Consider the following 27,081-nt stretch of genomic DNA (forward strand, 5'->3'; position numbering starts at 1 on the left):
CAGTTAGGTGAGGCTGAGAAGGTAAAATGATCTATAAGTAGTAGGAGAGCAGGTCTCAGTTTGCTGTGAAGCTTCAGTTTTAGCTTTAGCTTTAAAGAATTAAAGCTTTTAATTCTATAATAAATATACAATAACAAAAACAAAATTAGTAAGCGTGTATAGACAACTAGTGTTGAAATAATTATCAGTTATTTGATTTAGAGAAAATTATAGTCATTAGAAGTCATTTTTCAAGGAAAAATACTTGTTGGCTACGGCTTATCAAATGTGAGGATTTACTATTTGAAAATGTGACCTTGGGGTCTGGGAACTTGTGCTGAGTATTTTTCACTATTTTCTGATATTAAAAACGATTAATCATAAAATAAATTGGAGATTAATCAACAATAAGAGTGCACTCAGTAGAGTGCAGAGCTCCGCCAGGCCTGGTATCACCAAATGGGTTCGCTCTTGATAGCTATTTAATGCTTCAGTCCTTTGGGATTATCTGGCGGAATCCTCTCAGGCTCTGATACTGACGTGGCTGGGTCCGTGCTGTCGGCGGGTTCAACGGCAAAACTGTTCCTTCGAGCGGCAGCGGAGGGAAGCAGCACTTGACTTTAGTGAGGAGAGAGCGGGGCTCAGTGGCTATCTTGCTCTCCGTGAAGAAACGATAAAATTCGTATCTTCCTTCTGCAGGCAAAGATTGTTATGTGGAGTACAACAATCGGGATCCAAAAAGTGTTTCAGCAAACACAAAACAGTCGGTTGCTCGTCCAGCGAGTTAAGACCTTCCTAGGGAAATAAAAGTTCAACGTTGCGCGTCCCCTCAAGCAACCAAAGTCACAGTAGAAAAGACAATGAACGGTCTGTGCGCTCTGCTTTCATGAAGGTGATGATGTCGTGGCCTGAACGGATTCCTACCTTTGGCTGCTTGTCCAGTAGAAATCCAGGATTTGGATTCAAGTTGAGGGGGTTTGGCGCTATTTACCGTTTGGCCTTTGTTTCCATTCAAGCCTCTTGGTCAAGGCTTTACCTTTTCCAAATAGGCCGCTGTCTTTGTTCTCCACACGTGATGAGGCCCAACGGTACATACGTAACTTTACTGACGTAACTAACTAACTACCAGCCATTTCAGAGGCAATGGCGGTATAAAACAGAGCAGTCAATAAAAAAATTCAAAAATTGTGAATCATCACCGCAACCACGAGAGGTCCTTGAGCATACAGTCATAAATATGCACAAAAAATATTAGGCTGATGGGTCCAGTAGTATGCAAGATTAGCATTCAAGGTCTAAGGGAGCACAACATACATGAAACTACAATGCAGGAACTGCTATATTTTATGTTAATTCATGGCACTGACTCTCAGACTGTTACAATATTGTGCCTTTAGGACAGCAGTGACTTATGTAGCCTTTGCAGTGAGTTATGCAGCCAAATACACACATTTCTCCCCCCATGAAAAACTGGAAAGAGAATTTCAAGTTCATGCAGCATGAGCAGATACAACTGGATTTCTATTAATTTTTCTGACTCACATATGTTGTTCTTTTGGACTAGTTTCAACCAATATTTGTGAACATGAGTAACTCGCCTAAGCCGGGTAACAAAATAACCAAGACTGTAATATGTGATGTCATCAAAAGGCATAGCCTACAGCTCTACCATTGACTATGGTTTGGAGACCAAGCATTTGTTTGAGCTTTTAACCCCAAATGAGGTGTTTTTTTCTTTTTTTCTTTTGCAAAAGGATTTAAACAAAAAAATATCTGTGGTACTATCAGGAGGCAATCAGAATGCAGGGAGCACAATCTAAGAGCAGTGGCTCGCAGGCTAAGTATCAATTCGTGCTATGTTACCATAGAAAACCCATCCAAAATTTTGCACATTGAACCGAGGTTGAATTGAAATCACCAGTGGTTTCAGTTAATGCTGCAAATGCTCTGTACATCACCGCTGCCATTTTGGTTTTTCAGAGTGATTGCCACATTCAGAGTCACCACTTTTAAAATCTGTTTCATTCACATTGGAGCTCTTTCAGGGACTGACATGATTTTTTTTTTACAAGAAACCATACTGGCGTAGGTCATTGGAAAAACATATCGGGTTCCATTAATTCAATGGCAAATGCATTCTGTTTAAGCACATAAAAAGTCTCAAACTCTAATATATGTTTTCTGCACATTATGGACACACACCTCTGTATTCTGCCTATCCTTTTCCCACCCAATCTCCTCACCGTCTCTTATTTCTATTCATCTATTGGTGCTTGGCTCTGGTCACTGCATATCAGGTCTGGGCACAGGCTAATCGTGTGTCCCACAGGCTCAGTAGGACTCCAGCAATCTGAGGGCAGCACATTACCCCAGACATACTTTAGTGTGGCACAGCAGCCTGAATGCCATGTCCGCAGAGAGAGAGAGAAACCACTGGCGTTTGGCCCATCGTCTGCTTTCAGCAGGTTTTTGGCTCTGTGAAATCATTTTGCACCACTAATGATGTCCTTTCGCAAGCCACGATCCATCCAAGATCTTGTGGGTAGCCATAGGGAGCGTGTATGTGTAGAGGTCATGAATAACCTGGTTGCTAAAGAATAAGCCTATCATTTCCATTTGGAGCTGTGGTAAAGATTCTGGCACGAGACTTAAGCTTTCAATTCAGACATGACTTTGCACTAAAAACACAAACGTGTAGAAGCAGGACTGCATTAAAGTTTGATTAAATAGGTCATGAAATATGAAAGCACTGATAAAGTGGACGTTAATAGGTTGCCTATGGGTGGACCAAGCCTGTAAGTGAGGTTAACCTCCCTTCTGCAGAAACAACTTATTAAAAATACAAGTTGTGTGTGTGTGTGTGTGTGTGTGTGTGTGTAAATGCTGAAGCTTCTCATGATGAAACAAAGCTGTATTTTTTACAATTTGCATAGAATGCAACAGATGGGTTAATAAAAATGGATAGTCATTATCCACTTGTCTATTAAAGTGGTTTTCTTTTTAATTAAAGTTTTATATTCAATAAAATTCTCCAAATTCACACTACACTGCTAACACAGATGCAAAAATACACAAATCTAATGGATCATGTTAAATGTAGGAACTGTCCATGGTGCTTACCTTGAACTCTTAAAGCTGTTTTTCACTCTGAATCTTATATTTGCGTCAGGGACATAAGGGACGAATATTTTTGATGTAGACTAAAAGAAATGCTGGGATATCTGGGTGAGGTTGAATCTGAGCTGACATCAGTACGGCTTTGTCTTCATATCGAATTCATCTAACTAATTACTAATGTGAAACGATTAGTTTATTAAAAGTTGATTGACTCAGTCAACAACAAATTTGATAACCTATTTGTCATTCAAGTCATTGATCAAGCAAAAATGTCAGCAAAAATGTCAAACATTTACTGTTTCTCTTTTTTCGTATTACTGAACATGTAACCAATAATAAATAAGAAAACAAAACAAGAATAAACAATAAAATCAGCAATCAACAACAGTAAACATATGCAGACGATTCTCAATAAACAAAATAAGTAAATATTATACATACGTCCGAAAAGGAGTATGAAGAAGTATACACTTATATGGTCCTACTCCTTTTCTATATCTTAAATAATAACCTTAATGTTTATCGTGTATTACTTAAATATTTATCTTAGTATTAATCAAATATAATTAAATAATTAACTTAATGTTTATCCTATTTACCCATACATAATCATCTTGCAGGTACCCAAAATCAACAACGAGCTTCACAGTCCAGAGAGAAACAAGGCGGCCAGGTGTAAATGAAAGATCTTCCGATTTTGAAATAGAATTTTTTTGGATTGGGCAAAACAAGCCATTTGAGACATCATGTTGGGTTCTGGGATCTTGTGTTGGCCATTGTTCACTGCTTTCTGACATTTTATAGACAAAAAAATTACTCAATTTAATTTAATGAATCAATAATCATTCACTGAAGCACTAGTTCCTACTGTTCCTCCATAAAGCAATTGTAGTTTAGGGTCCCATATCCCAGAACTGTCGTCCAGTCATTTTGACAAGAGAGCACGAAGATAACTGGATTAGCACACTACCCCGAATGAAAATTAACTGTCATGAAAAATAGCCCATACATCCATCAGTATTGCCATCCATTGTCTGTGCCTATTATCTTGTGCAGGGATGCAGGGGCCTGTAGCCTATCCTAGCATGCACTGTAGCAGATCACACCCTGGACAGGTTGGCAGTCGACCACACAACTAACAGACAGACATTCAGACAACACATTCATTCCAATTTAGTGTCTCCAATTCTGCACCCAGAGGAAAGACATATGGACAAGGAGAGATCAATTCCACAAAGGAAGAACCCAGACTGCCAGCTGGTTTGAAACATGGAGCTTCAAAGTTTGACAGCTGAGCCGGTGTGCTGCCCATATTTATTTATTTTTTGGGGGATATTTGTAATCCTGCTAAGAGCATATGTTCCCATTCTTATAAGAAATCAGTTCTGTTATTACAACACTAAAACTGATTCAATCAATACTCTTATGGGTACTTGAACAGGAATTAAAATGTAATAGTATTAGAGTCGGTCTGACTTCAAAATAAAGCCATTGTTCGGTGTAATATTGGAACCCACTTTGAGCGCAGAGATTGTGAGCGATGAATAACATGTTTTTGTTGCTCATTTGAGAGTGACAAGAGAAAGGCGGAACTTGAAAAGAGGCTGGGAGTGCTAATGAGCCTTATTTTAAGAACACAACACAGTCATGAATATTTAACAGCTTGTCTCCTTGATGAAGCACCAAAATAAAAAGTCTGATGAATTCACCATTCTGAGTGAAAAATGGTCTGTGCAAAGCTGCTTCTGCCAAGATGCTTCTGTACAATATTATTGTCCAATAGTTATTTATGCTTGCTATAAAACTAAATCTCTACATTTTTGTAATATTGCAGAGTGATTTTGAATTGAGCCTAATTTGAATATAACCAAAGCAGCAGTACACACATACTGTATGCAGGCATACTCTAAAATCCTGATTGCCCGAGTAATTCATTCATTGGTAAAACAGTTTTCATTGTGACAGAAAGCCAATAAAAAACAAAACAAATCATGCTTTTAAACCTGTGTGCTTTAAATAAGTCAACCATCAACTCAATTACCATCTTCATTTCGCCATCATTGCAAATGGAACTTCATTATTCATAAACAGTTATGGATACGGAAATAAACTTTCTCCACACGTCTAAAGAGGACAAGTTTCAAGGTAGTCGGGAAGAGATCCTGCAAGGTGCTAAGTCCCATGGACTTACTTTGTTGCTAGGCAACAGCAAGGGCACCGGTCCTTTTTCAGGAAAACAACTTCACTGTCCAAAATAAATAAAGATAGACGGAACACACCATGAACCTCTTGAGCGGGGTTAAGTCGCTGCGAATAACACTCAGCAAACATCAAGTAGTGCGGCTGCAAAGGCCAAAGAGTTGTTTAGGTTTGGTAATTAGACTCTACTCTCAGGACGCAAAGAAACGCACAGCATAATCTACGGTTTTCAGAAGGTTTACAGAATGAGAATAGGCTATTTGAGTCTTAACAATACCTAATGAAGATACAATTGTGAAGTGGTTAATTACAATTTCTATTGTTTAAAGAAAAATATGAACTTCTGTTTTTGAAAAATAATTAAAAGTCATATTTTTAGGCTCTGTGAACACTCAAAAGATGTCAAATATACGCAAATGCTGTATGCGGCTTTGTCCTTCATTTTCATACAGAAAATGTGAGCAAACACCCTTAGAACAGATCAAAAGGCTACTAGGCTAATAACAACAGTAACTAGGACTCCTTATCAAACAAGGCTGGCTTTATCTCATTAAAGCAGGCGAGAAAGGGTGAAAAAAACTCTTGTTCCAAAGGGAAATGAAACAGTTTTGCCCATATTTGCTTTGTTATTTAGCTAGAACAGCTCAAATTAATTACTCTCATCTTCCTCACTCTATTCATTATTCTAGCTGTAAACACATTAGTCAAATGAAATGTCTCTGAGCACACCTGGCTTTCTTATCTTTCGTGCTGTAGACGACAGGGTGGTTAAGCTTTCCAATGTGCTGCAAGCAGAGTATTAAAGAAACCCAGTGCCATTTATGGGATATGGTACCTGCCGCCTCTTCTACCGATAGCTGCCTCCCAGGAAGCCTTAATGTATGAGATTTGTCAGTGTCAATTTCCCAGCTAATCTCTCTGGTCCACCTCGCTGCTGCCTCTGCCGCTCATTCATTGTGCTGCTCTGTCTCTACCTGCTCACACTATCCCGCGTAGGATACAAAGGCAACGAGAAGCCGAGGGATAGGAAACACATCTGCGCTAGCTGATGCTGCAGTGTGACCCTGCATGTGCAACCAGCAGAGTTGATACACATCCAAGGAAAACTGTGCTGGCTTCAACCAAACTTATTTATGCCGCCGGTCAACAATGGCGCAGGGTCTGGGTTTTCAAGCACAGTTTGAGTTTTCACTCATGACACACCCTGAAATAAAACAACTTTTGAAGTCACACCATAACAATTGAATTTATAACTGACTCCTATTGATCCCCCAGTACCTACAAAATACTATGATTGAGCATACTGAATATTTTGTTTTCTGAAAAACAAAGTCTCTTGATTGTATACAATATGATACACTTCCACTACACTACTACTACTAGAGCACATGAATGTGAAGCCTACACCGTGATACATTTTTAAAGGAGTAGAGGGGTTTTTACAGATTTCCACAAGCATTTTATGTCTACAAATCCAAAGGTTGTTTCATACTGAAGACACTTCCTGTTCACTTCTGAGTGCAGCTCATAAAATACTTCTGTTATTAGAAAGTAAAAAGAGAAATGTGGAGAAAATACAAAAGATTGTGTATTTCCTCTCAAACAATCAACATTGAAGTTAATGTTTGAGTAGAGATATTTTTTAAAATTGATTTTCACCAGAATGGTTTTGTGTCCTGCTGTCTTCATGGGTGGGAAGCCATTGAGGGATCATGTCATTGCACCAATGACTTACTAGGCATTTCTTTATATATAAATGCTCAAGTGCTGTTTTCATGAATTTTTCAATAAATGTTCACAAAACATCACCACTGGGAAAGGGGTGGGACAATTATCAATATAGCTACATACTGTATTTCTGCAGAATAAACTGATACATTTTTAGTGTTTGGTTGCATCCTTCTTTGATACTGTAAATGTAAATTTCTAAAACATTGTATACCCAGTTGATGAGGACCAAAACATTCATACTTGTGATAGTAATGTGACATATAATACGGTGAGGCAAAATAAACGCATAAGTAGAAGGCATACACGAGTGACACTGCAACAAGGAAATGCAGAGTGCTTTTTCCAAACTGCAGCTCACCTCAAACACTCAGAGAGAGCTCAGAGTGAGCTGCAGTTAACCAGGTTCAGCCACAGTGACATATAACACTCAGAGACTCAAACACAAGGGAGGGATAAACTGCTAATCAATAGAGAAAGAAAAGCGTTTTGTTACAAATGTATTACTCTGACTTCTAATAACTAGCATATTATTTTAACGGTGTCAAAAACCAGCATTACTCAAGAAAAGAGGAAATATTTATTTCAGCACCAGACTAAAATTTGGCAGGCAGAGAGGTGTAATTTGCCTTAAGTTCTGCAGTGGGCAAAATGCAAATTTAGGCTACATCAAGAAAGCCCATGTTCTCTTCATTATTACTGTTGGACGCTGGCACACTGCAAAGCCTTCTGGCCAATAACATTACAGCATCACTTAATTAAAATAATTCTGCAAAAAACTAAATGAAGACCTTGACTTACATTAGCTTCACACTTCAGAGGATGACATTCAAACTTTACCAGTGAGAAATGAAAAGTTGGAACATCCTGCAAGTGTTTGAGTATGGTCCTAGTTATTTCCAGACTGGAACATTTTTTTCTAGTTTTTTTTGCATTTTTAGTGTTAATCACACACTTTCTTATTTGGTTTGTTTCCTGCTGTGTTCTGTCCTATCAGACGAGGCCAAAAACTTGCTTTTGCTGCTTCAGCTTGACAGCAAGTATGTGTTACACTTTTGGGAACTCACATATTTAAATATAATATTAAAACTCAGTGGATTCCAATATGTTGACACACTTCCACCACTCCCACAAACAAAATTTTTCTGCTGTCACTTTAATGGCGTGGTCATGACATTTTTGCGTAAATATACAGTATGTTAATGGTTTGTTTGCAAACTAGTGATGCTAGATGTGATTATATATCTAATTCTGCAACATATACAGTTTTCAGTCCCTGGTTAAAAAAAAAAAAAATCCAATATAGGCACGCCACATTTCTGTGTGGGTTTTATTGGTTTGGAAGAACATTGTCCCAGAATTGTGCTTTAAGTGTAAGTTAAAAAAAAAAATGATCTCAGAGATTCTCACAAGAGATTTTTTAGTGATTTTTTTAGTGAGGGCAAAAAATATATGTTTTTTGGAATCAGGGGAGTTTTGGGAATTCTCCCCTCTACACAAAAACAATGTGTGGGGGTGTGAAGCTGATGAATTACTTCTCTAAAAAGGCCTTGGTCATTTGATCCATCCATGCCAAACACCTTTTAATGATAAATAAATGTGAGATTCATTACTGTATTAAGGGAGGCAGCAGCCAAAAGGTTAATGAACTCCTGATCTATAGGTCAACAGTTGAAAACCTGGGTGAGAACAAGCAAAAAAGACACACTTAAAGGAATAGTTTGACATTTTGGGAAATACGCTTATTCACTTCCTTGATAGAGTTAGATGAGAAGACTAAAACTCATGTCTGTACAGTAAATATGAAGCTACAGCCAGCAGCTGGTTAGCGTAACTTAGCAAAAAGACCGGAAACAGGGGGAAGCAGCTAGCCTGCCTCTGTCCAACTTCCTTGAGTCTTTGCTGTAAAAACACAGTTTTTGTATGGATTAAACACACAAGCTATAACAAGCTTTACAGGTGGTGGTAGATGGATTCTGATGACTTTGGACAGAGCCAGGCTAGCTGTTACCTCCTGTTTCTAGTCTTTATGCTAAGCTAAGCTAACCAGCTGCTGGCAGTAGCTTCATATTTAGGGTATCAATCTTCTCATCTAACTCTCGCCATGAAAGCAAAAAAGTGTTTTTCCCTCAAATGTTCCCCCAAACTATTCCTTTAACATTAAGGTTTTTGATGCCATTAAGCAGGATATCTCCAGTTTGGCTGCCAACAGCAAAAATCTGCATATGAACTGGACCAGTGACAAGAGAAATATGTGTGTGTTGCATTCTTTCATTCTCACCTTGACATTAATCATGTATCTGGCTGCATTCCATTAAGATCTGTAGGAACTTGGGCTTCATATGTCCAGGCTCACTGCAGTGTATCAGCTACAAAACACAAAGAAGACACTGAGTCACACAACATGACGAAAGGTATCGAAATCTGAATGTGTCGAATGTGTTTTTGATTAACTGATCAGAAAGCAGGGTGATATGGAAAACCACTGTGTGGGTCCAGACTTACAGCCACATTTGGGCCTTAGCCTGGTAAAATTTAAACTTTGGCAATAATCATGGAATCACGTTGTGATGAAATTATTGTACCATGGTACTGTAATTCCAAGCAAATTAATTAATTAAAAACTTGCAAAACGAGCTATCAAAGTTTATGTTAGTGAGTTTTGTCTGATGGTAGGGCAAACAGTGGAACACAGTTAATTGCATTGAACATTTGTTAGACTATTCTATATATGATTTTATACATACATACATTTCTCATATTTTGATGAATATCCATACTGGAAAAATAATTTTGCTAATATTGTTATAGTATTGAAATGTCTGAATGTTGCTTTCCATTTAAATATGAAATGATGGAAATTCACACAGCAGGTTAACATTTGCAGGATCCTAAAGGTTAAAGACTGTGGAGTAAATGCGTATTCCTCTCCGTCCTCTGGTTCATTCTTTTTCGCTTCATGTTTGAACGTCAGAAGTCATGCTTTACAATAAAATCCAGCACCATGTCTGAGCTTGATTGTTGAATGTTGCATTGAAATGAGGCTTTTCTTATCTTCCTATTCCTATATTGGTTATTAAAGTCCAGTCCTGTAGATAATATCTGACCTGTCAATCTCATTCCTTCAGCTGAGGACAAATTGTGATTTAAGTAACTTCAATTCATCAGCTTCTCATCAAGAATGTGCAGCTCAGTAATGTCCCTTAAGAAATGCATGGCTGTAATGTGTCCAAAAATACCTAAAATCCTTTAAGAAAAGTGACTTCCTGCAGCCCTCTTTCATGCCATAATTTTGAAATCTTACTCTGTATGGCACACTGATTTATTTCCCACTAAGCATAAGGCCATCAATTCGCTGCATATGACATTATGGCTCGTTCAAAGCTGTCTGGGGAGAAATTATCATGCTCGATGATGTCGATGAGTTAAACCCATAGAACAGATGCACGCCTGATGTTGAATTCAAAGCACAATGAAACATTTCACTTCAAAGCACAGCGGGTTCTCCGGAGACAAACTGCTAAAGGTACAGAGCGTGTTCTGCAGAATTCAGTAAATCCTCTATGATTCAGAGGTATCAATTAAACAGTGATTTTACTGTCCAAGCTGTGCTGATGATCATTATGTGCAACTGAAGAATCTCCAACAATTATGTATCAGTTTTCCTGTGGAAAACGAAACAACTTCAATATTTTATGTTTGACACATTTTCATTTTGGTTGATTAAGTTGAAATATTTAGTTTCAGAAAAACTCCATCCTTAAGTCTTATAAATGTATCAAACTCCACTGAATAAACTCGCAACTGCTTCTCTTGGCTCCAGGATAGTTTATTTCATTTTGACAATGTAAAGTTTTCCCCCAACAATAATATGTAAAATAGCTAAGGAAGTACATTTTTCTGCCTTCCAAAGCCAAAATTAAAGCCTTAAAGTGTTGGAGTGGGACAAACCAAATGCTGTTGAATATATATATTAAAAATGATACATTTCCAAGTGCATATGTTATACCATTATGTTTTTCCTCATTTACTCTTCATTTTTGAGGTGGTCATAAAAACACTGCAGCTTTGTGCTGTACATTATCATATAATAATGCCACTAAACTGCTGTGGGAATCATTTTAATGGGCAAAACAACAGTTTTCCAGTTAAGTCCTGAGCCATGTCCAGACTAATGCGACAATAAGACTGGACTGCAGTAATAAACCAAACACAGTCCTAATAGCTGACCCTGGAGACTTGATTATACAGTTTGTGTAACCCATTATGGCAACGCTGACAGTAAAAGCCATCATAACGACAAAACTTCAGCACAATGACTCTCTGTGATTGTGAACAACATGTAAACTAAATGTGCAAAAAGCCACAAACAGCAGACAAAACACTCTGGAATAATTTCAGTTGCCACCCAAGCCATTTTCACACAGTGTATAAATTAACATTTAGCTCAGAAAAGGTCACTTTTGCCATTTCAAGCTGTGGCACTTTTCACTTTCCATAATAAAAAGCAAATATCTGTAAAGGTGTTTAGGAAACATTTGTTTAAAACTTCTTCTCGGGAATTTGCCATGTATTTCTTGTGGATGTTTCTTTTCTCACAATACCCGAGCATGCATACAATTCCATACATAGCTAACACACTGTAAACCTGCCAGGTTTTAGCATAATAAAGGGAGAAACATTAACGCATGCTTCACACGCATGCTTAATTCCTGTTCACCCTAAAATGGGGGAAAATATTATTAGTGTTGTCGTAAACACAAGTACAAATCCCTGTTGTTATGGCAGTCATACTGAGAGACTTCAGATGTTTCACAGTCATTTCCATTCCACAGCCGGCATTTGCATTTGTTTGATTTCCAGCAGTAGTATGCAATGCCTCTTTGTGCAACAATACAGACACAAATAAATTAAGATCCATCCTTCCTAGCAGAGAATATTTATCTCCCTACTCCCGCTGTCTGAAAGTCAAAAACACAGCTTCATGTTATTCATTGCTATTCCTATACCCGTTGCCCACTGCCTATGCATGTTTTTGTAAAATACCAGTCTTAAACAACAGCTAATAAAGAATTTGTTTAGTCCACTTTGGTGTGCAGACGCGGAATGAATCATTGTAATGTAATGCATGCCTGTAGCTATAACCCCACTGCTAATCCTTCTGCAGAAAATCTATTTCTCACATGAGCTTCAGCTGCCCTTAGGAAGACAAATCACAAAACTAGTCAAACCAGCGATCAGAATCAAACAGACTGGATTCAGACAGAGCAGAGTGGAGTGCCTCGCGTACAATCAGTAAAAAGTCGCTGCCAGAACGAGCACATGCCATTTCATTCTCATCAGTCTCTTAAAAAGACAAACATGATATAATTAGGATGATTAAGATGAGCAGAGACTAAAGGCCAACAGTGTTAACATAGCTGGAGATAATAAAAGGATTAGGGGTGATTCACTTACAGAAACTAATGGCATTTTAAAATAGAAAACAGGAATTCATTAGCAAATGTGATTGACAGCTGAATATCTCTGAGTTTAACAGCACAGAAAATAAACCAGTGATGGATACATTGACTTAAGAACAGGTCTGCTGGTCTGGGAGACAAGACCGGAAAAGTCACTTAAGTGTCACATAGTCGTGTGAAAAAAAAGAGCACCTTTAGGAAAAGAGAGAGCAGATCTGCAGTGAGCAGATGAGCACTAACCCAATCTGACCCACTTCTCCCTGATTTATGGTTTATGGTCCCGCCGCAGACACAGCTTTGTTCTGGGGGGTCATAAATCTTCCGCACCTCAGAGCCGATCAGCTGACCCTCCAATCCTGGCAGCCGCCCCCTTCGCACAGTCCCGTCCGCTGGCTGCAGCCGAGCTCTCAACACAAAGCAGAAATCACCCGAGTCACAAGCAGTTAATCACCCTGAGCAGACAATAGTATGAAATAGAGCCAAGCAGGTCGGGCAGGCGAGTCATCGCAATCGCTAAAGCATTCAAACGGGACAGCCGAGGTTTACCTGTTTGGTAACCTCTGCTCCGAGCACGGGGGAGTGTTTTCCTGCAAAGTGGAATGAAGTTCTCACTGTTTGAAATAAGCCGGTAGGAGTGCGAGTTGTAAGGATGTGAAGACTTCACTGAAATGAAAATACAAACATGACACAATGACATAGCCTAGTTTTGTGTTTATGCCTCCAGCCACACTGAAAGGGCTAAACGTCGGACTAATTATGAGACACATTCATTGGTGTGATGGGCAGAAAACACGGCTGCTGAGACTCTAGGAAGTTTGATCATCAAACAGGCTCACACTGCACACTGCAGCCCGCCTCAGCAGGTGAACCGCTGCAGCGTAGAGAGAGCACTATGAAATGAGTAATTTTGTCTGGATCAGACATGACAGAACACAATGAGGGAAAAGCAGAAGATGGCATGCAAAGCGGACCAGGGGAGTAATTTGAAAGGGAGAAGAGACAGCGTGAGAGAGAGAGAGAGAGAGAGATGTGGCCAGAGAGGAGTCAGACATTCCTCCAGTAAGACATCAGCCTGGAAATGAACGCTCGTGGACCAGCATGCAGTGAGTACCGATCGAACCGCTTTAAGGTGGAGGAGAGCGTCGCCTCTCGCAGTACCGTCGTGAAAAATATCCGCACACTCACCTTCCTAAAGCACGTAAACGCATCTCTGCGCTCAGTCCTATTTACCGTGTGTGAACCGTGAAAGGGCTCTGCTGATGATCTGCGCACGCCACCAGTCTAGATGAGCTCCATGACTCATGCGGGAGCAGATAATTGGCTCTCAGAAAAGTGGGATAAACAGTCATTGTAAAGGCAGTGAGTAGCCCAGCGTGAGGATTTTTTTTGTCTTCCCACTCCCGCGCATGGATGTTCTCTCTCTCTCTCTCTCTCTCTCTCTCTCTCTCTCTCTCTCTCTCTCTCCTCCTCCTCCTCTCTTTACTCTTTGTCGTTCGTTCGCCGATCCCCCCCGATCCCCCCAAAAGCGCAACTCTCCTCGCCAAGGTGCCACTAACAGTTTCTCAGAATCACAATCAGAAATACTTTATTGATCCCCGAGGGGAAACTCTTTTGTTACAGCTGCTCACTGTCACCTCGATGCACACTTAATAGAAGGAAGGAATAGAAGTACTGAGCAAATCAAAATATAATACAGGTAAGATAAATTAAGTACAAAGTGCATATAAGTATAAAAGCTAAAATAAGTGTCAGTACCAAGTGGATTTAGAGGTTGATAAGTATGTACGGTATAATACAATGTAATGATATAAGTAATAAGTTGTAGTGCACTTACTGTCAAGTTAGCTGTAACTGTAGCTTATTGAGATGATTATGAGATGGTGGATATTGCACAGTAGTAATAGATGTATGAATAAATATCAATAAATAGGGAATATTAAACTGAAAACAGAGTATATTGCACCAGAGTATTAAACTATTGTGCAATATTTCAAGTATTGCAGTGATGTTAATGATCCAATGTCCAGTTTGGTATACATAGATGAACACTTAGAGGGAGGAGTTAAAGAGTGTGATGGCAGCAGGCAGGAATGACTTCCTGTGGTGCTTTTTTTTTGGGGGGGATGAGTCTTCCGCTGAAGGTACTCCTTTGTTTGACCAGCACGACATGGAGTGGGTGGGAGACACTGTCCAAGATGGCAGATCTGCAAACCCGCCTTGTCATTGGTTCTTCTTTCCACCCTGCTGTCCGCCACTTTCCAGTTTTCCTGTTTTATAAGCCCCCACCCCCTGCAGCTCACAAAGTGTATCATGATGAGAGGTGTTAGGCAAAACTAATTACAGTTTAGGGTCGGAGCAGAGGGACAGACTTCTATAATTCATGAGCTCGATTTAAGGGGTGACAGCAGATGTGTACTAGAAACAAAGTTCGCAAAAGCAGCAGAATTAGATTTTCTCGAGACACCCTGTAGACATTGTGTATGTGTGTGTATCTGGGGATAGAGGTGGTCAAGATAACAGGACTTTAAGTAATCTCTGACATTTATCAATCTCTCTCAGCGACCAGGAAATGCGACAACATCAACAGGTCTCTGGTACTACTGTGCTACTGTAACTGGCACAAACAGGGAAGTCATATTTTTTTTTTATAAGAGAGACTAGATCTTTAAATAGAGCAGAGATCCAGCCAAAAGCTCTTGTGTCAAGGTAATGTATCACCATGAAAATACTTTAATAATAGTAATGCTTGTGTTTTGGCTTGAGAATGAGCACAGTGGGTTCTGAAAGCTTGACATTTTTGAGTCATTGGATCTTTAAAACAACCTTTCGACCCTTAGGTACAGTATGTACCTTTGTGCTTGGGACAGTAAAAATCCTATAAGCAGGTTTGACATTCCACATGATAATCTCCTAAAAACGTTCACGTGTAACCGACTGACATTCGAAAAGACCTCTCCTCTGCTGCCATGTAACTCTGGTTTGGTGTCCGTAATCTGTGACAATTTAGAGCCAAGTCCTGAATGTTGAGACCCAAAATACCAACAGTAATATTTAATGTCATAAAGTTTTATAACCAGAGGCAGTTGAATCAGTTGGACACTGATTTTCTTTCAGACACTGGCTGTAATCTCACTGAATATTGATGCAGAGCCTAGTTCTTGGTGGACAGACAGTAGTGAGTTTATTCATTTCTGTAATAGGCTTGTCACAGTAGGTAGTATAACTCCTGGCACACATGCTCGAGCCAATACCAGTGTCATATTCTCCACATCAAACCCACCGTCTGATACGCAGTGCATTGAGTGAGCCTCATCACAGGCATGCAGCACTATTTATAATAAATGAAACAAAAGAAAATGTGATATAATAAATTCAAACTGCTGCAAGTACGAAGGCTTCAAATGTAACATTGTCTCATAGAGCGAGACACATTCTGATTTCAGCTACATTTGGCCAAAGAATTTGCCTGAGAATTAAGGGCAAGTGTTTGTTCAATGTATAAGGAATATTTACGTTTTTCTGTGGCATCTTGTTACCATTTTACCCGAATAACATTGTGGATACTCCAAAGTTGAACTACAGCAAATGCAACTGGCTATGATTTCTAATCTGTTGTTTAAAACTTCTAAGCACGTAACAGTAATATTTTAAGTGAGTCTAAGCAGCTTTGGAATGAAGAAAGAGGGCATCCTTCATCATCTAAAATGAAAGGTTGAATTTATAAGCACTTAAGTACACATCCTCAAGTTTAAACTGAAACTGATCGTTCTTCAAGTATTTAATTTTAACTTTATAAAAATATTGTAAAATATATTATAATAACTTGATTTATATAGCACCTTTAAAAACAGAGTTTACAAAGTGCTTTGACAGATTAAGCAAAAGCAGCATACTCAGAAGGCAATATAATAACAGAAAGCCAAACAGCAAGGCCAAACAAAAGCAACACAAAATTAAGATAAAGTTATAACAAGAAGACAAAACATGCAAAAAACACAGTAGAGACGACATCACAGAAAAGCAAGTCTACAAAAATGGGTTTTAAGAAGTGATTTAAAAGAAGTCACTGATTCTGCGAGCCTTATCTCCTCAGGCAGGTTGTTCCAAAGCCGAGGGGCCCTGATGGCGAAAGCATCAGGGCCTGAATTTATATTAACCTGAACTCATCAACATCACAACAACCAAGAACATGTCAGTGGTTCTATGTAATATCTTCATCTTTCTCTCTATTGCTGGATAATTGTGATGTTCATTGTTATGTTTGAAAGCAATAGTTACTATGTAAATGTGTTTTTATGTATGTGTAAACTTTATCATAAATTTGTCAAATTATCATAGATTTGGGCAAACTTCTATTTTCAGATGAATTTCCTGACATCCAGTGAATCAGCTCCTCCAGCAGTAATCTCCAGACCTGTATATACTGTCTGAGCACCTGTGTTGCCTGAAATTCCAGTGATAAATTAGTGACGACAATGAACAGCTTCAGTCGCAGGTGCATCAACTGTGCTATTTGAATTTCCTTCCCAAGGCACCATGTACAAATGCTGACTTTTGGAGTTTTCACTTTTGTCAATCTGAGTTTTCAGTGAGCAGAATTTAACGGCTCACTGAGAACTGTTAACTGTGGGACTGTAGAGGAGTAACTATCAACACAGACAGCCTCATATTCGGCCGTTTATTGGTAATCCTGGTGACTCCATCAGGGGGAACAATTGGAAGCAATTATTCATGAAGGTTTCATTGTTTACTGGAGTCTGAGTTTGATGTACTGCTTTGTACGGCGCTCTGCTGTTCTACATTTACCACCTGCACATACTGGTGGGGTTTGTATACAAATCATGTGATCAGATTATGAAAAGATTGAGACAGCCCACAATAAAGGAAACCTTTCTGGACAATCATAACTATGAATTTCTGGTCTGGTAAAAGGTGCATTTTGAAGACAAAGCTCCAATATAACTTTAAAATAATGTGTTTTCTTTATTTCCCAAACAGACGTTTCAGAAAATAAAACTCCTTGATGAAAAATAAATAAATGCTGTAAATCCGGCAAGTAGGCAGCCTCAGTCACCTTCAGGTCCACATCTGTAACGTCAACCTTAGCACACCTCCTCTTACTGATCAAAGCAGCTTTGTGCCTTCATCAACAGCTGGTGTGAATGTAAAAAAAGGAATGGCAAGATGGCATGGTTATGCAACCTATTTCAACCAGCCCTCCACCCCATTTTCCAAACAAACACAGCTTGCCTTTGGTCTTTATTTCACTGTCATTGATGCATATTTCATAAGGGAATTCACTGTCTTCCTTTGATTCTTTGGCACTATGGCACTGTCTAGCAATCCATTAGCTGCCATTACCATCTCTACAGTCCTAATTACAGTCAACAAGAAGACTCTTACACCTCTAATGTACTGTATATAATAGCTCAGTCCTCCTCATATGTAGACTCTTAACAGGTATGATAAAAAAAAGTACAATTACTCTTTGAGTGAGCAAATTATTTATCATTAGTATATAAAATATCAGTGGACATATTTCCCAGAGCCAAATGCCATGTCTTCAAATTGGTTTTGTCTGTTCTACAGTCCAAAATCCAAATATATTCAATTTACACTGATATAAAAATGTAGAAAAACAGCAAGTCCTCACATTAGAGAAGCTGCACGTTTAGCATTTTTTGGATTGATTGCTTATCAAATGTTGTTTGTAATGCCATGGGCGAATTAATTCATTGACTGATCATGTGACCACTGTAAACATGTGACACATATAGGTTCATGTGACATTTGATGAATATCATTCAACCCCTGACTTAAAAGTTGGGGTTTTTTGCTGTTTGTGGAGTATTATTTTTAAGGAACCAAAAAAAACAACAACAATCCAATCGGCTTGATTGGTATCGTGCTGATACTGACCTTATTAAGCAGATCGGGTATCAGCCAGACGTAAACAACCTATATTAAACAGTTTCTTCATCAATGTCATTATAAAAGTCTGTGTTTCCACTATTAGCAGACGTCATGGCGGGCCTCTTTTAGCACCACAAGAATCCCTGGCCTCACATTACCTGACATAAAAATGATCCCAGTAAGTTCCACATAGTGTGGTATACAGATTTTAAATTTGGGGGAAAAAAGAGGCCTGGTTTTTGGATCAGGAAATCGTATCGGCAGATACACTGAGTTGGGATATCAGCATCGATATCAAGAGAGAAGCATCTCTAATTTTTCTCGCCCTTAGTGGTATAGTTTCAAGCCATGCAAATTGCTTTAGTTTAAGTGCCAAGATTTTGAGGTGTTCTCCTCTGAAAAACTTCTGTCTCCACACCAATACAAGGGAGATTATAGGGATTTCATTTGTGCTCCTCAAAGCTATGAAAGATACAATTTTAAAAACTCATTGTCGACTGCTTTCATAGGTAGAAAGTATTTCAAATGAAAACTGTCACTGTCATCTCCATTGTATTGGCGTGGAAGCAGAAATCTCAGAGATGGATATCTTAAAAAATCTCAGCACATAAAACCTGACCCTTTAACTCTGGCAATATTGGCACTATGCTGTATGCTATGTATTCCATAGAAAAAGATAAAACCTAGAATAGAAGAATAGAAGTATGTCTTTGTGGATCTTAACTCAGCAATACACTGTGTGAGTACAGCCCTTCTTGGCTACTAATGGGCGGAAAGTCACATTATGCTAAATGAGCAGCAGGGAGAGACATTGAGGGAAAATGGCCATAGAGACGGAAGATGAAGTAGGCAAAGCGCACTTCAGTGAGTACAAGATCATTCCACTTCAAAACACAGGGAGACTTAATGTTGCTATATAAGCAACTTTTTCCCTGTTATGGACAGCTGAGTGTTCTTATTTTGAACCCTTTTATGGCTCAATGTTGTAACAGTTCTCTCTCTTTCTGTCTCTGAATATCAAGTTTGTGGTTTGATATCTGATATCTATATGCCTTCACCTGTGTCCACCTGTTACATATTTTAACTAGTGGTTGAAAGTAACATTTTGAGTACATTTAACATTTTAAATACATTTATTCAAGCCCTGTTCAGTTTTTGAGGTACTTGTATTTCCATTTTATGTTCTGCTCTTTGTGTTATCTACTCCACTACATTTCAGATGGATATATGGTGAATTTTAACTCCACTACATATATTTGACTTCTGTAGTTATTATTAACTTACAGCATATGGTCAGCTTATAAAATGTGATGCATTATTGTGAGGCTCGACCTCAGTTAGATAAAATATTAAAATGCTGCTCACACATTAATGTATCAGTAATAATACTCCAATAAAAGGATATAAAGAGTAATTTTACTTTAGATAGGTTGCTAAATTTGGATACTTTTACTGGAGAACATTTTTTGAGTGCAGGACTTTCACTTGTATGCTACATTGTTGTATTGCTACATCACTTAAGGATCTTTATGCTTCTACCACGATTGTTTTAACCACATTATAACCATGCTACGCACTACTGGGTCTACACAATGTATATACACCTGTGTATTTGTGTTACACACCTGTGTGTTTAAAGCAAAGTTTGTGAAGCACTGGAGTTCAAATTCCTGGACTGACAGTGATCAATACTACCAAAGCAAGGCCAGGCTGAAACTAGTAAACATTAGCTAAATAGTCTGATGTAAGTTAATGACTTAATCAGTTTCTCTTGGCTGTCTTGGTTATTTTTTGCATATTCGTCTTCCTAAAAATCACCAGCAGATAAATAAGCTCTACCACAAATTCAGCTGTAGAGCTTATTGGTGTTGGAAAGAAACACAAGCTTGTTTTGAAGGAGTGCACACTGTACAGAAAAACCTAACAAGTAAATGTGTTGGTCATACTGACATACAGCTACAGTATACACTTTGTTTTTTTCTAGAGAAGATACAGGTGCACAGATTTTTAGAAGGAAACAGTTGCAGATAGAATCGTATTTTAGCAGTTATAGTGATGTTAATAGTGATGAAAATGAACAAGTCCAAGACATCGGGGACAAATGTTGATGAGTTTGGTTAGGGTTTTGTTATCCACATGATTTCCGGAATGTGCTTCACGTTTGCTAGCCCAGCTAAACCAATTCAAAACTTTCTATAACTGTTGGTGAAGCAACACACAAATTAGAGATTTTCATCACACCAGGGCACTATTTAGTTTGCCCCCCATTGCTTCAGCCATCTGAGGTTTTCTCTTTATTTGGATACATAATTTAAAACCACAAAGCTGTTGATTCTTTTAGAAATTTTCAGCCTAAGTTGGACCGCTTTGGACAAAAACATTGCATTTATAAGTTTCAATGTGTATCATAGTGCGCTGGCTTTATCTATTCATGTGTTTGAATGATGTTCTTATGTTATTAAAATTCTTCGAAAAATTCCATTTTCATTCTTAGTGGCATTCATAAAATACTGCAGATTCACATTCCGACTACAGATTTAATAATTGACAAACACAACGGTGATACAGACAGCCAAGGTAAAAACACTCTAAAAAATAAATTGGCATAACAATCAGCCAAACTCGTAATGACAAACTTACTGACTTCACTTGCAGTATGTTGAGTAGTTGTAATTGACTTTTGTCCAGCTAAAATGTGAATGAACTAGTCAGTGTTGAATGAATTACTGTACAAATGGCCTACAATCTGCTCTCTGACAGCTGGAAACTAAACCTCCACAACACATGAGGTTCACACATATGTGAAGCACTGAACGAGAGTTAAAGATGTTTGCGCTTTTGATACAAAGAATTTTCCCTAAAAAAAATGTTGTGAATGTGGTTTTGAACCCCTCTCAAACGAAGTCAAAGTGAGGAGTCAAATGGCTTTATGGTTAAAATACACAAAGTACAGTATACATAAATGTAAAATGGCATCATACCGCACTATTTTATATCACTTTAAGGTTGTGTAAAATGATCACTTGCTCATCCTGCTTCAGGCTCCCGCTTTTTCTGTCTTTTCTTTTTCTTCCCATGAGCAAGGTTCAACCCCCCATTTAAGCAATCATCTGAGACTATTCAAAAAGACCTATAGACTGTTCTGTAAAACAACACCAAAAACCAATAAATATAAGCATGTTTTACTCTTACCCTTTTACATTTAACAAAAATCTAAGTACTCAAATATTTGAGTTTGAGCTGGTCTCAAAAAATTGATTAATAACATTTCTAATGCTGCATTGAATGCTATAAGAAATACATAAAATCCAATTTAAATCATGTCATCTGCAATTGTAAATATGTCTGCAGCTCTGCCCTGGTGAGTGCAACTGACTATCTTCGTGCAGGGTGTTGTTTTTATGTATCATGGCTCAAGTGTTGTTTTGTTCGCCTATGTGTAATTGCCATGTCAGCACAATCAGTTCAGCAGCCTCTCTCATCATTTCTGCCAGGCATTAAAGTTGAGTATCCCCTCTGTCCACCAGCACGATGTCCACCAGCAGGTTTCTCCTTTATGTCAGCCACAAAACAAGATTTCGGAATAGACTGGATGGAGGAAACACCCTCCCATAGCGATTTTTCCACGCAACGACAAATACGTTATGTAGAAACAAGTCACAATTTCTCATTAAATGGTGAGATTTTTTTTTATTTCTGTGTGTAATATTCGGTCAGAGGTGGCTATAGCTTAATAAAGTCTCTCTATCTTTCTCTTTGTCTCTCTCTCCCTCCCCACCTGAAGCTGTCCATGGTTCTGTTTTTTTAATGACAGATGTTTTGCCTGGTCTGACCAGAAAAACAAGCTTACCTGCAATACATGAAACTTGTTAAACTTTCAAAAGTGTTAAAGTATCAAACTGATGCTGAAAACGTGAACAAACACTAACATTGTAACTAAGCATTTATTTACTTCAATAACTTTGTAATGCACTAATTAACAGATGAAAATGTTACTTTTTATTACTCCTTTACTCAATTTTACATTCACCTCACCATTACTAAATCATTATATAAGGTGTAGACATCTTGACAGTTTAATACATAACAAACAGCAAGAAAAGAGTCTGTGATTCTTGCTGTCCTTTAGCAGAAAATGAAGATATCTGCGGGGGTTGACAGAGTTGTTAGCTGCTATCAGATATGTTACTTACAGTAATGCACCTTAAATTGTAAATGGCTATTAAGGTTAGAGCCATTATCACTGAAATTATTTTCCTACAGTCTGAATTAACATGATGATTTTCTGTTAGCGTTATGGTTCTGGGTTTGTGTAGTTATTTTCTGTTTATTTTGAAATACTCTCCTTCCCTCACGTGTCTTGTAGTTTTACTTCCTGTCTTTGTTTGCTTTTCCCTCTCATTTTGATTGTTTGCCCCGCCCTAATTAGTTTCACCTGTGTCTAGTTATCCTGCTCTCACCTGTGTATTTAGTCTCTTTGTCTTCACTCCCTCATTGTCGGTTCGTCTTCATCTGTGTGTTAGGCTTTCCAGCCCTTACCCCATGTGCCTAGTGTCGTGGATTTACTACCTCGGTTTCTGGACTTTCTGCCTGCCTTTTGGATTTATGTTTGCCTGTTGAACTGCTCCCCTGGTTTTGACCACTGCCTGCCTGTTACCAATTTAAGTCTTTTCCTTTATTAAATTGTTTGACTGCACCAGCTCTGCCTACGTGTCTGCAATTGGGTCCTATCCCTCATTTCCCCTGAGTTCAAGGTGAATTCGATTTTTAAAACACGCTGGGTGCTTGACTATAACTGATTCTGTCTTCCTGAAGTAGAAGCAAACAATATGTTGAGAGTATGGGAGTGAATATTATACCCATAGTCTGAGACTCCTCCTCTCCCCTCTCTTATTAAACATGATATTCAAGCTTTGCATCACGATGCTCACTGAACCAGCTAAACACTTGATGGCAACATCAATGCATCTCAGAGTATATGAATATACAGTCTAGATTCATGCCTGGAGTGTTTCAACTCCTTCTTTCCCTCTTTCAGCTGGGCAGAGTCAGTCATGGCTGGCATTAAGATTTCTCCTCACAGCTGCTGAACATAGACCGGAGGTTAGAGCCATTATCACTGAAGCAGCCTTCATTCTCGACGCTTACACCTCACATCCTTCGTGTGTCTGCCCAGACATTCATGACCTGCACCACCTCACATAATCAACATAGTAAGACACTGGGGAGAAGAGTACGGTCAAGAGGCAGACCTACAATTATTTGTGGCATTTGTCTAACCTTTCACGGAAAAATCGAGTGGCTGCCTGCACTACCTGAGTGGATGGTGTTGCAATCATCAGTGTCGCTAAGCAGTTAAAGTTCAGTGCATCTTACACTGTGAGAAATGGGTTGGTTTTTTTTTTTTGGTTTTTTTAAAAAACGGTCATTTAATTTGAGTCTTAAATTCAAATTGTTTCTATAAACTACAGAAAAGACTACTTATATGGAGATATTGTTTCAAGTGCAGTTCCAATGCTTATTTTATATACTATACCTGTGAAACTGATTCTAGAAAAGTTAAAATGGAGTAAGAATGAAGTTAAAACTCCTGACAAAGTTCAGAAGGAAAAATAAGATTTTAGAACAAATTACAAGCATAAATGCCTTCCTAGGATGGACACGTTCGTCTTGTTGACATAAAATCTCTGTGGCAAGGCAACAAAAAGCCTGCATGTAATTCCTTTCAAAAAGTTGAAAGGATTAGAGTTCTTTAGGTTTAAGTTCTGCCTGAGCAAACAGGGTGAGTGAAAGCCTCTCCTTCCTTTTTTTTTTTTTTTTTTTGAAAAAAATACTTTATTTAAATTACTTGTGCAGTATGAATGAAGACAAAAGTGTGACTCATTTTATTGAAGAGTCTAGTCAATTATTTTAGCTGGGAAAGATTAAGTACACAGGCCCTTTTTCAGCACCAGCCTGGCTTCTGCTTCATACAACATTCACAGCTGCTACACAGCACAGCATAATTTTTTATGTATTTTCACAGTGCAAATACGGCAGTTGGTTAGAGCGGTTGTGATTGTCTTAAATGTCCACTGCACTCATGTGTCAGGTGCGGCTCTTTTTGCCGCTCCTCTGTCTTTACACAACTGGTTTGCAGGACTGGCTTGCTTGAAGCATGGAATTCATATGTGAATTTATGTAAATGCCTATAATATTATACTTTTTTTTTTGCTAATATAGAACAAAGCAGTAACTTCATTACAATGTACAAATACTGTATGTGAATCATATGAAAAGAAAACTTTTTTCCTCTTTTGGCTAATATCCTTCTCAATGTGAAAATAAGCTAGCAGGTAAACAAGTGGTCCAGTGTCAAAAATTCTCACCCACTGTTGCTGAGCACTGGGGGTTGAATGACCAGTAATGGGACCTCCCAGCTGGTGTTCCAGTGAACACCGTTGGCTGTTTTGTGGATGAGAACCCAGTGAGGGATCATGTCTTCATCATAGCTCTTAGGGAGATTTAACATATAAATCCAAAAATTAATGCAAATCTGTCATGTTTTTAGCCTAACAAATAGCTGACCTATGACCTGTCTATTTTGATGTATATCTATATTTTTCCTCCAAGAATATCTCCATGTAGAAAATCTTTTTCCCTTTTCCTGGAAACGATTGTTTCTGAATACTACACAGTAACTACAGAATGCTGGTGCCTATTTTTGTGATGGATCGCAATATTACACATATTGCGTAATAAGGAATTTTCTTCTTTGCAAATCTCTTTAAGACAAACACTGAAGCTCAGGGGACAGCCAGAAGCAGTGCCCCTGCAGACAGCAAACATAAATGTGTTTTCTTAGGACGCCGTATCGGTGTCATTAGCTTTTTTTTTTGTTGTTGTGGGGATTCAACATGCTACTGTGAGGGGCAGTGTGTCTAATTCAAGGCCTCAGTGCTATTATAGAAAATACATTTTTGAAGTAAAAAATATCAGCACAAAAGTGACGGTGCAGAGTTTTACTGACTCGTATACCTCCTATTTTAATCTTTCAGTGAAAATGAATTCATTCCAATTAACACTGGTTTCACAGAGTGCTCTGGTGCTGAGGCTCATAGTGGGAGACTCACCCCTCGGTGACCCCTAATGAGCCAGCAGCCTCCTGTCAGAGGAAGCCCGAGCCACTGCACTTGTAATGAGCTGCTCTTTTGCTACAGGCCTTTCAGATGAGCCATGGAGCTGTCATTCACACCGCAGTAGCCTACATGAGCGGCTCCGGCAGATGATGCTTAGGCAAGTTTAAGGACAATGCATGCTTGTGGTGATGCGTTACCGTGTGCTCACACCAGAAGCTTCATGAGCAACAAAAGCGGCCGTCAGTCGTTCATTTTTAATAGGAGCTGGCGACCAGAGGCGTCCGAAGCCGTGGCAGCAGCGAGCGGCGCGACAAGTTGAAGCTGAACTTTATGCAAATGAGCAGCGACACACTGAAGCAGCAACCAATTGCAGATCAGGATTTTCTTCACCCTGTAAACATCTCCCCGTGTACTGAAGTTCCTAGCAAATCTTGGTTCCATACTGACAATGGAGGAGAAACTGATTGTTGCGGTTTCCAGGAGTTTCCCGCCCCCTGCCGAGAGCAGCCAGCGATCAGAGCTCCCAGCGGCGCTCACGAAGCTTCTGGTGTGAGCGCACTATTACAGTTAAGATTTCAGTTCAACGTTCATAAAGTGAAATCATTTCAGGTATTCTTTTGCTATTTTTTTTTTCATATTGTGGATATCAGAGTGGAATGAAGCTGTTTACAGTTTAAGCATTGAGTTAAAAGATCAAAACACTGCAAAGTGCTTCTCTTCTTGTGTAGTTGCTGTTCAGATGTGTTGCTCTTCTAACAGCTGATATTCGAGGATGGGCCCGAGGCAAGTTGTTTTTGTGGGATGCATGCTGTTTTGGTTTACCATAGAGTTGCAACTAATCAATATTTTCATTATTGGTTAACTTGTCAAATGTTTTTTCAGTTAAACATTTAGTCTATAAGAAGTCATAAAATAGAGAAGAGGACATTCATAAGGTCTGATAGCCCAAGGTGACATTTTCCAAATTGCCTGTTTTTGTCCAAAACCCAAAGGTATGGAATTTATGACATAAAACTGAAAAGCAGCAAATCCTCACATTTGCAACATTTGTACAGTTTTTTTTTTCAAATTAATTTAAAATGTTTATTCATTCTGTCAGTCCTTTCATTAACTATTAGTTTCAGCAAATATAAACGCCTCATGTTGTTTTGCCTGTTAGGCTATAACATGCTAATAATGCACAAAGTTTTATATTATATTGAAACTGTGATCTCATGTCACATGTATGTAGTGGCTGTGGCAAAGGTTTAGGTAAACAAAGCCTCCTGTTTTTTGTTTCTTCATTGAAGCTCTAATGTGCTTAAAGACACAGTTAAAGATGTGGACTCTTCCCTCTCATTTTTGCCTAGTTGCATAGGTTGGATAGCAATTGGATGCATGCCCTCTGAGTGTGACATATTGCATTTGGGATGTTATCAGACACACAGTACCACATGCCGAGACGCCTGTGCGGTGAGGGTGGCTGTAATGTGCAGAAAGTTATGACTTGAGCTCTATCTCGGTAACACACTGTGCAGAGCTTGATAAGAACCAGAACAAGTGCGCTGGTATAGTTATCAGTCAAA

General features: G+C 38.7%; 1 protein-coding gene across 11 annotated transcripts in view; it reads right to left on the reverse strand.

The window, feature by feature from the left end:
• LOC122874508 (alpha-1,3-mannosyl-glycoprotein 4-beta-N-acetylglucosaminyltransferase C-like) overlaps positions 1–27,081 on the reverse strand; it is a 103,299-nt gene that overhangs the window by 75,478 nt on the left and 740 nt on the right. For 2 of the 11 annotated variants that reach the window (XM_044192454.1, XM_044192449.1), the window contains exons 1-2: positions 13,671–13,897; positions 9,305–9,392 (exon numbers count right to left, since the gene is read on the reverse strand). The exons of 2 other annotated variants lie outside the window; for them this stretch is intronic. The gene's annotated coding sequence lies outside the window, so the exon portion shown is untranslated. Of the gene's footprint in view, positions 1–9,304; positions 9,393–12,725; positions 12,756–12,812; positions 12,985–13,031; positions 13,149–13,670; positions 13,898–27,081 lie in introns of those variants that run through there. 7 more of the 11 variants (XM_044192455.1, XM_044192450.1, XM_044192453.1 and 4 more) reach the window with 5 other exon arrangements.

Source organism: Siniperca chuatsi, linkage group LG4 (genome assembly GCF_020085105.1).
Source record: "Siniperca chuatsi isolate FFG_IHB_CAS linkage group LG4, ASM2008510v1, whole genome shotgun sequence".
Taxonomy (NCBI): domain Eukaryota; kingdom Metazoa; phylum Chordata; class Actinopteri; order Centrarchiformes; family Sinipercidae; genus Siniperca; species Siniperca chuatsi.